Source organism: Corvus brachyrhynchos, unplaced genomic scaffold (assembly GCF_000691975.1).
Source record: "Corvus brachyrhynchos isolate BGI_N302 unplaced genomic scaffold, ASM69197v1 scaffold94, whole genome shotgun sequence".
Lineage (NCBI taxonomy): Eukaryota > Metazoa > Chordata > Aves > Passeriformes > Corvidae > Corvus > Corvus brachyrhynchos.
The window spans coordinates 11,916,572-11,932,003 of NW_008238330.1; positions in this window are offsets into that span (position 1 = coordinate 11,916,572).

Genomic DNA, 15,432 nt, shown 5'->3' on the forward strand with positions numbered 1-15,432 from the left:
AACCCGGCAATTCATCAAGCACTTTGTCAGTATTTGATGAAGTGCCACATTTGTTGTAGCTTGTTAGCTTGCTTTAGAGAGGTTTAGCTTTTGTGTATTGTGGCTGGTGAGGTATTTTTGGATTGCTTAAGTTCTAGGCGTTACCACATGAGTCGTGCAGTGGTGTTTGGGGTTATTGTATGCACAAAAAGTTGCAACCTGTGCTTGTTTGATTAGCACAGCGATATTGGTTTTTTTCAGCAGCATAAAAGGGAATTTGGATTGAAGTTATTCAGGGGAGCTAAATACTGAATTCCCACCTGCTCAACGTTATGGTGTTGTGAGTCCTGAAAACTGCTTAGCTGTGGTACAAGTTAGAACATTGGATGTTAAATATCTTCCCTTTTACATCTGATCCAGAGGAGGTGGCTTATATTAGAGCAACATGAAATGTTTCTAATCAGGAACCCACTGCTTCTTCAGAAGGTTCCCTGCTGAGGGCAGTGGAAGTTTCACTTCTGGCTGTGAAGGTGCAATCTTCATAGGGGAGCTAAGCTAATGGCTTCAGCTGTGCCTTTCTCAATCTGCTGACTGACCCTGTAGCTGTGCAAGCTGAGTGGCACAATAAGCATCTGCAGTGACAACTGAATGATGTTCCTCCTGCTGTTGAGAGCTCTGAGCACTAAAGAATCAGCTCTCCTTCAGAGTGCCTTTCTGCCTCAACTTTTGAGCAGCAGCAGATGGCTGACCTGGTCATCCAGGAATGATCTGTAGAGAATCAAGAGTATTCCTCTTGTGGCAGCTAGAGTACTGAAAAACAGCTGGAAGGTCGAAGAAACTGCTGGCTCTCCTAGTGCTTAGGGCAGACTGGGAAAGACAGGTTTTGCTTGCAGTCAATACCAGTTTGCAAAGATAATTGCTGAGCTGCATAAGAGAAGCACATCCTGCATGATGGTTTTCCTTCCATTCTAGTGTCTACTTCTCCCAAGGATATTAACCCGATATAAGAAGGCTGTCCATATTATTTGTATCAGGTAGTTAATAATATTTCTCTCCATCCTTTCTCTAGTGCCTGTTTTGCAACAGAAAACTAAATGAGATGATGGAGGGCGGGAGGAGGGGTAGAAAATACAGGTCTAGAGAGAACACATTTTAGGAAAAATAAGTGTGAAGAGGAAGAAAGCATAGTAAGAAACAACCAGAAAGAAATGGAGGGGGAGAAAAACGGATGTGACAGAAGCCACGAAGATTTAGTAAATCAAGTCAGTAGCATTTAATAAGTGTGTGATCGCATACACACATGCTTGCTGGCTGTTGAATAGTAAGATACCTGTGGAAACCTGTAGCTCCTTCTTGACTCCTTGTGGTGTCAGCTAAGCTGATAGCAGTAAAAATATAGAATAAATTCTGCAATATGGATGAATTAATGCTATACATGTGAACAAATGTATTGGCTTCTAGATGTCTAGAACTCTACATACTCCATGTGAAAACAAGCAAAGACAGTCTCTAGTACTTTACTAAGGCAGTTTTTAGCCATCAGCTTCAAAATTAAATGGATGTGTAGCAGATACATGATAATTATGTACTATTTAATAAAATTAAATTAATATTTTTTAATGGCTGTCTTTTTACCAATTTTAGTGCTGATACGATACTGTTCAAAAGGTATGTTTCAATTAAGTTTCAATTGTGTTCCCAAAAGGGTTGACCTTTGTGGTGTCCTTCACTAGTAAGCTAGTTGTGGTGGCAGCTTCAACAGACATTTAAGGTCTTAAATTTTAGAAAAAATACAGACATTTTGGAAAGTTGTCATACTGAATTGGGTCAAGGTGTTTCTAACTTGGTGCTCTGTTTCCAGTGAACGCCCAGAGAAAAGTAAAATACTGCAGCTATAAAGTGGTATCTCCCAAAATACATTGACATCTCCATGATTCGTGATTTCTGGTTTCTTGAGCCTAGGGCTATATCTGCCTGTGTTTTAAAAGGAAAACCAAAAAGTAGCAGCACAGATTTTAATTACCTTATCCAGAAGGTATGCAGTGCATGTGCTTTTGCAGTCCTCAGTTTAAAGGCACTTTAATCACGGATATTGCCTATAATCCTAATCATGGCTGAGTTAGTGGCTTTCATAATTATTGGATGTATTTTTGAAAGTTCTAGGAAAAGCTTTTAAATGGTAAAGTATGTGCAAGATTGCGAGGGTGCCTGTTTTTTAATCTTCTACTACCTATTTTGCTATAAATGCAGAAATGGAGTAGAATTTATTTTCCAGTAAAGATAAAAGCAGAAGTTTAGGAGGAAAAATTACTGACAACCAGAAGCTAAAACAGTAGTAACCAGGGATAGAGGAGAAGAGGAAAAAGTACTTGAGCAGACTCAAGAGGGATATACTATGCTCTTTTGCAAGATTTCATCTTTGACACCAATCTTTGGCTAGTGAGTACTTGTTCAAGTAGCTGGGAAGGTGGAGGAGTATTTACGTCCTGTTTGGTGCAGTGCACGTGGATGTGGGGGCGTGGTATTTGTGTATGTACCCACATGTGAGTGAAATGGAAAAATGTGGTCTATTTCCTCTTCCCACTTTCATTTAGGTAATAGACTGACATAAATGTCTTAATCATAACATGGATGAAGTTTTAAGCTGCTTTACTCTTTCTTTTGATTTGTGTGTTTTGTTGTTTGTTTGCATTTTTTAAGGGAAAAATTATAAAAAGTGTATCTGCTGAATCACTGCTGCAGGAAAAGATGGAAACAAAAAACCTCTTCAGACTGCAGTGGTTCTGTGCAAAATAATACACAGATTTTTCTGTAACAGATATGTTTAAAAGTCATTGTTAAATGGCCCTTAAACTGACTTCCATCTGATACAAGCCAGTGTTGGTGTAGCTGAGTGCTGTATAAAACAAGTACAGAACAAATTCTGACCGGATCCCGGTCTAACAGGATTATTGACCCCTTTTTCTTTGTCTGAGTCTGATGATCTGAATCACCTAAAATAGTCAAAAGGTAGTTGGATCCAAGGTGTCATAAGTCTGTGAAGGATTTGGTTTTTCTGTCATCACTCTACATGTGTAATTAATTATAAGCTTAATTATACGGGCTTGGAGTATGTTAGTGTGCAAATTACACATGGGCATTTACAGCAGTTGTTTTTTTTTGTACTCATTCCTTCAGTATTTACATCTAAGAGCCTTAGGTAAGATTCATGAGGTTAACACAAGTAGGGAATGCTGATTCCTCAGTATTCCAGAGGAAGAGTAGCATTGAGACCTGTTAACATAACCTCTTCTGCAGGGGTGGCAGAACTGCACCATGTTTCTAAGGTCCAGTCTGTGCCAGCCGTCATTCGCACCAGCTCCCTCTGGCATGACTAGGCAAAGCCCATTGTGTGCCTGGTGGCTCATCCCAGTTGGAAAACCTGGGGTGAAGCCAGGGAGGCAGCAAGCTGTTTGCTGGGGACTTGTGTAGTAGGGCCAGTATTGGCAAGAGGAAGAGTACAGGAATACCGGAGGGGAAATAAAAGGAGTGTCAGACATGCCAGGGCTGGTGGGAGATACAAATGTTTAAATTGGCATCATGCCCTAACATTAGCCAAAAGGTGCAGAACCTTGTTAAATTGCTCAGTGGGAGTTCAGACCCAAGCATTGTGCAGTCTGGGGCGTGCAGGATAAGCCAGACATGTACAATAGAGAATGATGGGAAAGCCATTCACAGGAATGCTTTCTTTTATAAACTGTATTTTTATCGGACAGCTTTTTAATTTCTCTTATCAAAGCTTGACTAAATGCTTCCCTCTTGAGAGTGCTTGAGGGAGTGAGACTGGGATTTAATTCACTAGAGATATCTTAGTTCCATTTTGGTTTGGGTAGCAGTTACGGATCTGATAAAGGGACTCCATGGAAAAAATTACTTTTATTAAGTATGCTCCATATGTATGTATGATACATGCTTGAATTATTAATGGTGCTACTTCCTACAGCCTAACTGTGAGAACTGCTCACAGGAGTTCTTGTAAAGTTGTGCAGAGAGGTGGTCTAGGAGGGTAAAGTCTGAGAGTGTCAGGCAAAGATTGATATCTCTGTAGCCGGACAATGTCTGGAGAGCGTTTGCCTCCTGGTGTCAGATATTAGAATCACTTTTTATTTAAAAAAAACCCAAACAACAAATCCAACCTCAAGGAAGTATTTATCCTTAGCACTCTCTTCTGGGCAAGTTGACAGGTAAGAATTCTTAGAATCTTTTGTATTGTTTTAAATTACCTTGTCTCTTTAGTATGTCTAATGTTCTGAGAAGCTTACAGCTTCTGATAGAACAACAGGAGTTTTTTAATATGACCCCCCCCCCAATAATGTTACCGTGTGTAAAATACATTTTTAAAATTTTCTTTGTTGTGGTGGATGTAGTTTATTATTTTGTTTTGAGTATTTTTCTTTATAGGAGTACACTTCATGTTAGATATTTTTCACATCTTCATGAAGCTGCTCCACATGTGGCATTACATAGTATTTTTAGTATAACCAATGGATATAGTGGAGACTGAAATAAGCACTGCTTTAGAAACTCAGGCACCTGCAAGAGAGCTGGCTGTCATTCAGTGGAAACAATGTAGACCTGATTTCCTTTTACTTTCTTGCTGCCATGGTAGCTTTGTAGTTGTCTGTCATTCTCTGTGTTTGGAATGCCAGTGGGTTGAGTATTGGAGCCACTGGAGAGAACAGCATAGAGCTGCTGGTTTTGTGTAGAGCTGCAAAAGGTACTCTCCATAAGCAATCACTTCAGGTGCCTTTTGGCAAAGAAAGGGAAGCTTTTCCCATGAAACCATGGAAACTTGAGCACGTGGGCTTCACTTTGCCAAGTGTGCACCTTTCTGATCTGCCAGTTTGATTGCTACATGGTCTCTTGTTGGGAGTGCCCTGCGGTCTCTGTGAGGTTGTGTCTAACTGGAACTTCTAATCTGCATCTGGCAAAGAGGGACTTATGTGATCTTCTGTTTTGCTTCATGCTAAGACTGAATTCTGCATCCCACATTCTGGCTAAGAGAAGTGTCCAAGAGAGAAGGTTTTTATTAAAAATAATATGTTTTCCCAGAAACTTCTTAGTGAAGGCCAATTCTTTTGCATTCCTAGTAACTTACTTTTTCCTCCTTTGTTCTGGGACTTGGTAATACTGCAAAAAAATCCAGTGTCTCCAGGAGTCATTGGAGCCATACAGCAATGATCTTTCCTTCATGGAAATCTCACATTCCTACAGTAAACAGTTGCATACTTTACACTGAGAAAAACATGGATGGGATGTAGAACATGCTAGCATGGTGAGAAGAGGTTGAAGGTGTGAAATATGAGTACCAGCAGTGCTGGTCAAATGAAGCCAGATGTATAGAAGAGAAATGAGTAGGAGAGTAGAAAAAGCAAATGCCGGCCTAGTGTTTAGACGTTAGGAAGAACTTTACCTTGTTACTTACAGTGCCTTGTCCAGAGAAATGTTACATTCAGGCTTGAACTTAATTTCCATATTGAAGACTGAGCATGGGTTCATCATGAATCTTAAGTCAGCTGGTGTGTCACTGATCCTCACCATTCTGCAGAACAAAAAATACCTTCTTCTGTAGCTGCCCTTGATGTTCTGAATAAAGAACCTTTTGCTTGTAGTAGTGATTTTTAACCATTTCACTTTGTGCTCTTTCCTCAGAGGATGTGCTGAGTAAAGATGCTGGGGAGTGTGCAATATGCCTGGAAGAGCTGCAGCAAGGAGATACTATAGCACGGCTGCCTTGCCTCTGCATATATCATAAAGGGCAAGTATTCCGTAGGATGGATATACAATTTCAGGTTGCATTTACGGGGTGACTCTTCTTAAGGGGTGATTAAAGAAGTGCTTAAACTTAGTTGCTTTTTGCATTTAAAAACAAACAACGAAGAAACAGCAGCAGCAACTTTGAAGATATTTTTTAGGTGACATCTTTCTGCATCTCCCCCAAATGTATTTGAAGTTAATTTTCCCTGCTACGATCTTCTCATTCTTGCAAATTCACCTGGATAGGGAAGGAGTGTGCATTATGGCTGAGGAGCTTAGGTCATGTGGGCTTAAGTTTTCTCAAATGCTAATAGAGTTGGGCAGGGAGAGGGGGCAATGCTTTTTAAACCTGTTTCATATTTTGTTTTCGTAAGTGTCTGTACTTTACAGAAAGTAAAATGTCAATGAATGACATAATCAAGATGAAAATGTTAGTAGTGAATTAACTTGTGTATAAAATCTGTAATTTGTAAAATGCTTCCTTAGAAAATTTTAACACTTAAGAAATTCGGGTTTTCAACAGTGTTTAATACCTAAGTATTACTGTGGTTTAGGGTTATTAATTTTTCCAGTGATGTGTGTGTATGCAAACACTTCTTTGTATAATATAAAATTCTACTAGTCGTTGAAATTGAGAAACTAATTTATATTCGTATCCTACTGCTAAATGCTACTGATATTCATGTCAATTGTTTTCGTTTTTTGTCTTGTATCCAACAGCTGCATAGATGAATGGTTTGAAGTAAATAGATCTTGCCCTGAGCATCCATCAGATTAAGACAAGATTCATATTTTTAGGTAATGTTTATTTATGTCACAACAATAAATATCTTGATTATCTGAAATAACCATACTATTTTTTTATTTGTGAATTTGCTACTGTGTCTCAGAACTACAATATTAATCAGTAAGCATTGATACATATTGCAATGTAGGCAAAAGGTTTCTACATCCTTACATGGCATGGTCTTTCCAGTACTAAAACTGGAAAGTGGCAAGTCAGTGACAAGAAAGCTTTAGCACTAACTTTTTAAGAGCATTTTTCCATAGAAATGAAAGAAAATTAAAATAATACAATTGTGTAATTTTGGATTGTTCCATGAGTACTGGCATGTATTTCTGACAGAAAGCTTTTGGAATCATATGAGAAAGTTGAAGCTAGGTATTTTCAAAACTACTTTCATGTTCATGCATTCCAGAATGTTTAAAGCATATAAATAAATAAAAAATATTGACATGTTTCTATCCATCCCATCTCACAGAAGTTCACATTTTTCCAACTTATATTGTATGTTAATGATTGCAGATCTGCAGTCTGTGTTAAAAGCTAAAGGATAGTTTTATTCTTTAGCTGACTAACTCAGAAACTTTATCTTACATTAAACTACTGCCCCTAAGCATTGCAAAGCATATCAACAATCATCATATTTTTTAGAGAAATAGAGATATCTGAAATTCTGTCTGGTAGCTAAGAGTTTGGGTTTGTTGTTCAGAGGGAAATTAAAAAAAAAAATCTGAAGTATTCATCACTAGCATTTATTTGTGCATTTGTTTCCCATTGCTTCATGTGTCTGTGTTGTAGGGGTAGCAACGAAACCCTCAAGGAAGATATCCTGCTATGGGGATAATTGTTTTAACCTCGGGGCAGAGTTAGCCAAAGTGAATAAACAAACACATTCCCTATAGTGCCCCCAATCTCTGGTTGTGGCAGAAAGCCTGCATGCTGTTCATGAGCACCTCTGTCTCTGTACATGCTCATGGCTGTCCAGCCTCATGTTAAATTCTATTTGCCTTTTTCACAGCAGGGATGGTGATGACTGGGGGCTTAGGAAAAAGGGGAAGGAAAACACAGTGGTTGTGCTCATGCTGTTTGAGTGGTTTCTGTGCTGAAATGATGGTGTTTTGTCTTCTGCTTTTCCAACAGCTGCTTCCACTGATCAGAAAACATAGGAGATGTGAGGTTCCCGTGCTGAACACAGCGTGCCTGGCTTGAGACTTAGAGTTCTTTGTGGCTGAAAAAGGCAAAGATGGACAGTGACATGGAGAAAGCATTGCAGACACCGTTACTTGCCAGTAGTGCTCGGTATACCAAACACTCATGCAAAGGACACACAGGGATTTTGAAAATGCTGCACATCCTGTAACAATCGACTCCCCACAGACATTACTGACACTATTTTGTATCGAAGGCCAAAGTTCCTAATTTCAGCCTAACTTCTGGTTCTGTGAAGAAGCGAGTTATTGGACATGTTTCCTACTGCCTCCAGAGGAAGCGGAGACGTTCGATACATGCTATCTGAGATCCTTGCAGGAGGACGGCCCCAGATTTGAGTGGGAGCGTTTTCACCTTCTCATTGGCTGAAGAACAGTAAATGGCAAACTAAATAAAATCTAACAGTGTGACCTTAATTTACTGAATTCACACCCTGTTTTATGTTCTTCACTTTTTTCAAGAACAGAAAACATAAACCGCTCTGCGTAGGAATACTGTATTTCAAAGTTTTGTAACTAAACCTTTGTCACAATGCAGTCCAAAGAGTAAAACCAAGACAGGTAACTAATTTATATTGATCAAGTTATAGAGATAGTTGAAATCTGCACATTGTATTGCTATTTAAGTAACTAAAATGTCTCTTTTACTGCTTGTGAGTAAAATCAACAGAAAGAAATGCAGCAAAGCAAAATCTTACAGCTATGCAACTTTTTTTAAAATAGGAAAAAGAAAAGAAAAGAATTACCAATTTTAAGTGCTGCCAGTTAAGGTAATTTGTTTAACGGGTATTTTTTTAAAGATGTTTCAGGTAATTATTTTATTGTACTACTCTCATCTCCAGGCTGCCTCCTGAGGTGTAAATGAATAACTGCAAATGTAGGAACAGTGAGAGCTTTTTATAGGCATGGGCGAGATAACATCAAGGTGGGATTTGTGTTTAATTTTTTGAACGTGTGCAAGTTCATGTTTCCTTGTTTAAATGTTTTTTTGGTGGCAGGATCTGTAGTACTTTGCATCTAAACCCTTGGTGTCTTCATGTGGAGACCAGCATTTGACAGTGTGGGTTTTTGTTTTGTTTGGGTTTTTTCTTTCTTTTTTTTTTTTTTTCTTTAATGCATCTACATTTGTTTAATTTATTATTATTTTACTGTATTATATTGGTATAACCAGAGCTCCACAAAACACAGGATGTCTCTGGGTGGGTACACCGAGTAAAACTGTGGATAAATATTAGTTCCCTCAAAGTATCACAGTTAGAATAAATAGTTTTTTTTAAAAAGATAGGGGGAAAAAAAAGACAGTAAACTGGAACAGATATCAGGGTTTAGAGGCATACTTTTTATATTGAGAATTAAGCGTAGTAGTTTCTGAATTTCACAACACAGGGAAGAGTTTATGAATATTTATTAGCAACAGCATTCTTAGTGCGTTTCAATAGTTAAAATAAGTTGCACAACACTTCAGATGATTTTCTTGTACATAAATAATTCTGGCTGGTTTTTTTTTTTAAAGACACATTTGTCTCTGTTGCTGCTGTGATTAATATCAAAAAGGGCAAAGAACAGGAGCAACTGCTGCTATCTGGAGAACAAATGCAGTTCATGTTCCTAAACTCTCCCATCTTGCTTGAAGAGCAGCTCTTCCCTGGATAACATTTTCTCCTGAATGTTGCTCTGTAAAATGCCTTTGTTACGCTGCAAATCTAAAGGAGTCCAAACCAGATAATTGTTGTAATTGCCAGTGCAGTTTCTACTCTTTTGGGCTTGCATCAACTGGTTTCAGCTGAACCTGTAACTCTGGGGCCCTGTTGAATTCTCTTTTTCAGTGGGAGCAGAATCATTTTGTCACGCATTCGATTCTGTAGTCACATTAGATGTACAGTCATTCCCTGTACAGAGTCCTTTTTCAATGAGAATATTTGTGTTGCCTTGTATTATCTTGGGGGAGGGAGGGAGGGGATGAGGAATTACAGCACCTGTAATACTCAAATAGTGGTGTTGCCTGCAGGCCCATTTTCCCAATGTTTTAAACTCCTGATATCTTCTGAAAGTAAAACTTTTCCATTTGCATTGATTTAATGGTTACTGTTGGCTTCATGCCTACAGAAACTCACCTGTAGTCATGTAAAGGGGGTAGGTCAGTGTTTTGATGTCCTGTGCTCTGAGGTCATAGATAGCCTTTGGCTTGGGGGTTAAGCAGGTACATACTGCAAACATAAATCTGTTTACGACTTGAGCTCAGTTTTGGTAGTTCATACTTCTAGTACACTTACTGTTTCCTCACAAACCTTAATTTTCTGTATTCAGATGGAAGTAGCTGATTTAAAGACCCAGCAGTTAGGACTGTTACCCCACATTTAGGAACAGTGTTGGAAAAGCAGGTCACCAGCCATCGCACTGGTGATGCTTTTGCAGGCAAGAGTCCATCGCTGCTTCCATCAGCACAGTAGAGTAGCAATGCCTTGGACTATTTGAGGAACTGGTACAAGGTCAGTTTGACCTTCTTGGTACCCATAAATCTCTTCTGAAAGACTACAGGAGGTTTTTTGGTATCAAAATCTGTAACATAGACTAAGCCTGGAATGACCCTTGGAAGCATGAGAGTGATGCTTGGGTTTGAGAACGCCTGTGGAAACTCGCCTAGGTAAGCTTTCTGTCACCATCAGCTGTGAATGACCATGCTGTAGGCACAGCTCTAGTCACAGACAACACCTTCATTTTGAAAATGTCCTCACAGGGGTGGCGACTCATTGTGCTTCAGAAGGGAAAAATAAACACCAAACAAGTCCCGTGTCTCGAACAAGGAACACCACACTTGTCCACAAGAAGCAATAACTTCAATTTTGGTGCGATATGCTTCTTTGCCTGTAAATACCTTGAGATTGCCAGTTCTGTGCTGTTTCAGAGTATTTTCTGTCATCTGGCCTATATCTTCCCTAAGTATGTAAGGGTGTGAAATAATTCCCATACTCAGGTCTGCCATAAACATGCTGCTTGCCAGCAGGGGAAGAGTACATTTGGCACTGTCTTGAAATGTGTGATTTTTCTGAACTTGTAACATACCCATGTCTCTTCAGTAGCAACTCGTGTTTTGAAGTTCATAGTGGAGGCGGCTGTGAGTTGGATTGTATACAACCATACCCTGTACAATAACAAGAGAGTCAACACTGCTGTCAGCACAGGGCACCCTTTGTCCTGGCTCTTATAAATCAGTATATCTATAATAATGCTTCCCTTTGCAAGGAGGTAGCTCATTTTCTTTCAGTGTGTACATTCCACAAAGAGTTCAGTGGGATGTAAAAGCAAAAATATGAAGCACACCACAAATTATTGGTATTTTATTTTTGGGAGGGATAAAGCTGAAAACAGATGGTCTTATTTGTAGTCAAGTTAGCTGTCATAATCAAGGGTAAGTGTATTGGGGTATTTTGGAATGGAAGACATGTAGGCAATGTACAAAAACGTGGGTAGATACCTGTGACCTTGGTTTTTTCCCTGCTTCCCCCCTTATGATGTAAAGTGGGTTTATGACTGAATCTCAAGATTTATACATTTATCCTACTTCTTAGTTTTAGGAGCACTGGCTTTTTAATTAAGCCTTGCTGGAAGGCTGGAGAGCTGGTTAAATGGACTCTCAGGAGACTGAAATCTCAGCAAATATAGGAAAAATCATTTTTATTCAGAAATGTGGATCTTTGGTGTTTCTGGAGGGATATGTCTAATACATGAGATGTGCTTAAGAATGCTTTTAGTGTGCTGCCTTTTCTGATTGAGGGCTTTAGAAACTTGCTCCATTTCTTCTGTGCTCCACCAAAAGCAAGGAACTTGGCACTTGAATGTTACTATTCTCTTTGTAAATGATGGCAAAACATGTTGGGTATGATACAGGCAGGGATCTCTCTTGAGTTTCTGTGGCTTTTAGCCACTTTCCCGTATTGAAAGAGAGTATTTGTGTGCAAATTTGGTATTGTTGTGTTGTACCTACTAATTTCTGCTGTGCAGTTGGGAGTTTCCTGCTGAGAGACTACCACATGCCTGGGAGTGCAGGAGTACTACTATGGGATCTTCCAGCTCACCTTTGCCAGTGGAGGATTATCTCTTTTTTTGATGAGTGCTATATTTGGTGATTCACTTTCCACCCTTCCAAGCTTAAAAGTCATTTTAGTATCAATTTCTTCTCCTCCTAGCTGAAGATGTGATATATGTTAGGCCATATTCCCATATAGATACACTTTCCATTGGCATCAGCAAAAGTGATGTAAGAAGTTGTAACTGGAAGAGAAGGCTAGTTATGGGTTTCCTACAATCTAGCCAAACGTGGGGTTTTTTTATGCAGCTCCTACCACTTAACTTTTTGTCATTCAAAACACTCTGAGTGAGAAATTCACGACAGAACTATGTCCAGGATTTGTTTCCTGAATGGACAATTTGTGATGTTTCTGTTTCTCTACATAAGTTAACCTGCTTCTAAACTCAAGTTGGAGATGTTTTAGCCTCTTGGGGGTTAAAAAAACCAACCCAGTCCATATTCCCAAATTACATTTGATTATCTTACTCCACAATTGTAGGCTGGCTTCCCAAGCTACTTGTGTTCTGTAAAGTCATGTCTCAATTAGTACATCAGAGCTGATGATGGGATAAGCTGTAAAATGACCTCACTGTGGGGCATTATTAGTTGTTGAAGACTTGCTGAGGTAAACCACTGTAGGAATATCCTGCATCTGAAAAAGGCTGGACTTGATTCTGTCTTGGATCTAATAAGTTGCCAGTGTACAAGAGGAAGAAGGCAGCTAGCCCACTCACTGATCTTTCTGGCAGCTTTTAATCTGTGTGTTTGTTTGAGAGACTTTTGCCCTTGGGTGTGCTTTGGCAAAGATTTTGCAACGATAAATAGGATTTGCTTGATTTTGGCAGAGTTTCAAGTGTAAGTAACCTGACGTTGCAAGAACATAATCTGTTGCTGAATCCTGTTCCTCTTGTTTTCCTTCAAATCTGTCCCTTTTATTGCTGATTTGTTATATTTCATAGTAAACACTTCTCAACATGACTGGTCACAAGCTCTCAAGGTGTGAAATTCTAGGAAGAAGAGACATCAAAGCTTCATTCTGTGCTCATGTATATATTAAGATGAAGCTGGAATATTCATTACCATACAGTGAAGAATTCTCCCTTAGCTGATTTTGCCAAAGCACTATAATGTTCAAGGAAGAAGGGAGGTAGCCTAGCTGTAGAGGGGATGCTTTAATGAACTACTTAAAAACTAGTTGTAACAAGTTTTAAGAGCTGCAGTGTGGCACTGAATGAGTGGTGATCCAGTGTTAACCTTATCCCTTGATTACAAATCTCATTCTGCCTCTTCCTACCCTTTGGCAGATACCTGCTGGTAGAGAGCAGAATGTGTACTCTCTTTTTTTATATGCCTCTTCCTACAGAGCTAACATTGCCCACAGTGAGTTAGAGGGAAGTCCATGCTAGCTTCTGAAATGCCACCTGTATGTGCAGTGGTAATGGACAAGATACCTTCCTTCATTACCCGGAGCAGAAATCGGAATGTAATTTGCAATGTCTAATGTAAATGGAACACGTTTTTTTGTTTTGTTGGTTTTTTTCTTTTTTTGTAATTGAGCAGTATGATTGCAAGTTGACTTAAGTTGTTCTAAGGTACTCTTTTCAGTGGTTTGCCAGTACATAATCACGAATGAAAATATTTTTTTATTGATTTTTAGGTTGTATGTTTAACATTCCATTCATGTAAAATATGTACAAATATATGTAATAAATCTTTTGAAGCACAGTTTTCCTCACACTTCCAGGTGATTTTTTTTTTTTTAAGTATTGGTGAAAGAGGCATTGCTGTGGGACAGAGCTTCTGTATCTCTGTGCTGCAGTCCGAGCTGGAGCAGAGGATGGAAAAGCAATGCATGGTATAGAGTCACAGCCAGAAAAGCAGCTTGGCATCTCACCTGTCTGCAGTCCTGCAGGTGGGAATGCAGACCCTCTGGGCCACCCTCTGGCTCCTCTGAGTCCCTCTCACTCTTCACCTGTCCCACAGGCAGTGATGTGACAGGCTTGTATCCATCTGGCCAGGGAAGGTCTCAGTAGAAGAGAACTGATGTAGCTGTTGTTTTGCAGGGGTCGCTAGAGGTTAATGCAGCCTCTGTTGATCTTCAGCAGACATGATGGCCTTCAAGGTTAGCCGAAGTTAGAGCTGCCAGGTCAGGAGGTAGGGACACTCATGGGTGGTTTCAGAAGGAAAAAAAAAAAGGAACATGGGGCAAAGATGGCAGCGGGCAAACAGTCCTTTCTCATCACCTACTGTGATGCCAACCACCTGGAAACTTTCTCCTGGGAGAGTGGCTGCAGCTCTCCGAGTCAGGTCACCTGCAGCAGGTAGCTGTGGGTGTGAGACACCTGGCTGGCTGCATTGCCACTCCAAATATTCCTGCCTGGACTGGTGGCAGCTGGACAGCTGCAGCCCTTGTGCTAAATGTAAAGTGAGATGAGGACATGAGTACAGATGAGCCATGTGGTTTTGGATAGTGTATGGGGTAAGTCTGCTGTGGGGAAAGTGTGATTTTACACCTCTCCCCCTACGCTAGTTGGGGAGTGGAGCTGTGGGTGCTCTGAGTAAAAACAAGTGCATTTCACCAAGGTTATGTGGAGGATGTGGGGGAAAATGAAAGGAGTTCACTCTCCAGGCAGGAGATGCTCCTTGCGTAGGTGTATTGCATCTCAACTCAACAGGGTGCTGGTCCCAGCCAGGGCGACTTGTGCAGGCTGGTAGTACCTGCTGATGGAATGTGATGCACGGATTTATGGCACAGGTTCCCCCACAGCTGGGTGTCCATCCTTGCTTGCTCCACTTTTGAGATAAGCCTTTTGGTGTGCCTGGGGGTAGCTGAACCCGCTGCTAAAGCACAGTGACAATTGGGCCATCACAATTCTCTCTGTGGGAGATGATAGTCGTAATGCATGAATTATTCAAGTCTGCACCCAGAAACAGTTGGATGTAATTACGGAGCAACATGTTCCTATCTTTTGTTAGAGTAACTTTTTTTCCACCACCCCTCCCCACTTCCCCAGCTGCTCTCCCCAGCCACCTTCTGGAAAGCCTGACTTCCTTCACTGCTAGTTATTTCTGTGTTTTCCTCCTCAGTCTTGAGCTGTGTTATGGAAGCAAACTAGTTAGAGCCGAGTTTGGCTCTGCATCAGAAAAATCTGCTGGAATTCATTCCAGTTCAGTAGGTACAGGATTTCATGTGTGAAATTTAAATTGGTGGCTGTCTTGGTTTGAAAGACAGGTGTCTGCTACGGAAGGCAGAAGCCTCCCTTGGAATGGCAGATGCAACGCCCCTTCCCTCCAAGTTATTATAACTTTGAAATCAAGGGGCCTTTAGGCAAAGATGTGGAAAATAGGAATAACAGTTCTTTACTATTATATATCCATATGTGTCTAACCAGTCAAACAAACAGCAATAACTATGGCAGTGACAGCAAACAATCACAAACCCAGTGCCAGCCTTCTCGGCTGTCGGGCCCTTTCCCCTCGGGTGCAGTTCCGCTCGCAGCCGGCAGGGGCGCTGGCGGCTCCCGGTGAGCAGGGCAGGTGCGATGGTTCCCCCGCGGCTGCAGGGGGCGCTCCGGAGCGAGCTCGGGGAGCACGCG